Genomic DNA, 1251 nt, shown 5'->3' with positions numbered 1-1251 from the left:
CTGGTTCTTTGAGAAGATAAACAAAATTGATAAACCATTAGCCAAACTCATCAAGAATAAAAGGGAGAGGACTCAAGTCAATAGAATTGGAAATGAAAATGGAGAAGTAACAACTGACACTGCAGAAATACAAAGGATCATGAGAGACTACTACAAGCAACTGTATGCCAATAAAATGGACAACCTGGAAGAAATGGACAAATTCTTAAAAAGCACAACCTTCCCAGACTGAAACAGGAGGAAATAGAAAATATAAACAGACCAATCACAAGCAGTGAAATTGAAACTGTGATTAAAAATCTTCCAACAAACAAAATCCCAGGACCAGATGGCTTCACAGGCAAATTCTACCAAACATTTAGAGAAGAGCTAACACCTATCTTTCTCAGTCTTCCAAAATTAGCAGAGCAGGGAGGAACACTCCCAAACTCATTCTGTGAGGCGACTATTCTCCTGATACCAAAACCAGACAAAGATGTCACAATAAAAGAAAACTACTGGCCAATATCACTGATGAACATAGATGCAAAAATCCTCAACAAAATACTAGCAAACAGAATCCAACAGCACATTAAAAGGAACATACACTATGATCAAGTGGGATTTATCCCAGAGATTCAAGGATTCATCAATATATGCAAATCAATCAATGTGATAAACCATATTAACAAATTGAAGGAGAAAAACCATATGATCATCTCAATAGATGCAGAAAAAGCTTTTGACAAAATTCAACACCGATTTATGATAAAAACCCTCCAGAAAGTAGGCAGAGAGGGAATTTTCCTCAACATAATAAATGCCATATATGACAAACCCACAGCCAAGATTGTTCTCAATGGTGAAAAACTGAAAGCATTTCTTCTAAGATCAGGAAGAAGACAAGGCTGCCCACTCCCACCATTATTTTTCAACATAGTTTTGGAAATTTTAGCCACACCAATCAGAGAAGAAAAAGAAATAAAAGGAATCCAAATTGCAACAAAAAGAATAAAATACATAAGAATAAACCTAGCTAAGGAGAGAAAAGAACTGTATGCAGAAAATAAGACACTGATGAACAAAATTAAAGATAATACAAACAGATGGAGAGATATACCACATTCTTGGTTGGAAGAATCAACATTGTGAAAACGACTATACTACCCAAAGTAATCTACAGATTCAATGCAATCGCTGTCAAAGTACCAATAGCATTTTTCACAGAACTAGAACAAAACATTTCACAATTTGTATGGAAACACAAAAGAC

This window comes from Physeter macrocephalus, chromosome 4 (genome assembly GCF_002837175.3).
Source record: "Physeter macrocephalus isolate SW-GA chromosome 4, ASM283717v5, whole genome shotgun sequence".
Taxonomy (NCBI): domain Eukaryota; kingdom Metazoa; phylum Chordata; class Mammalia; order Artiodactyla; family Physeteridae; genus Physeter; species Physeter macrocephalus.
The sequence above is the reverse complement of the archived record's forward strand: the minus strand, read 5'-3'. Positions refer to the sequence as shown.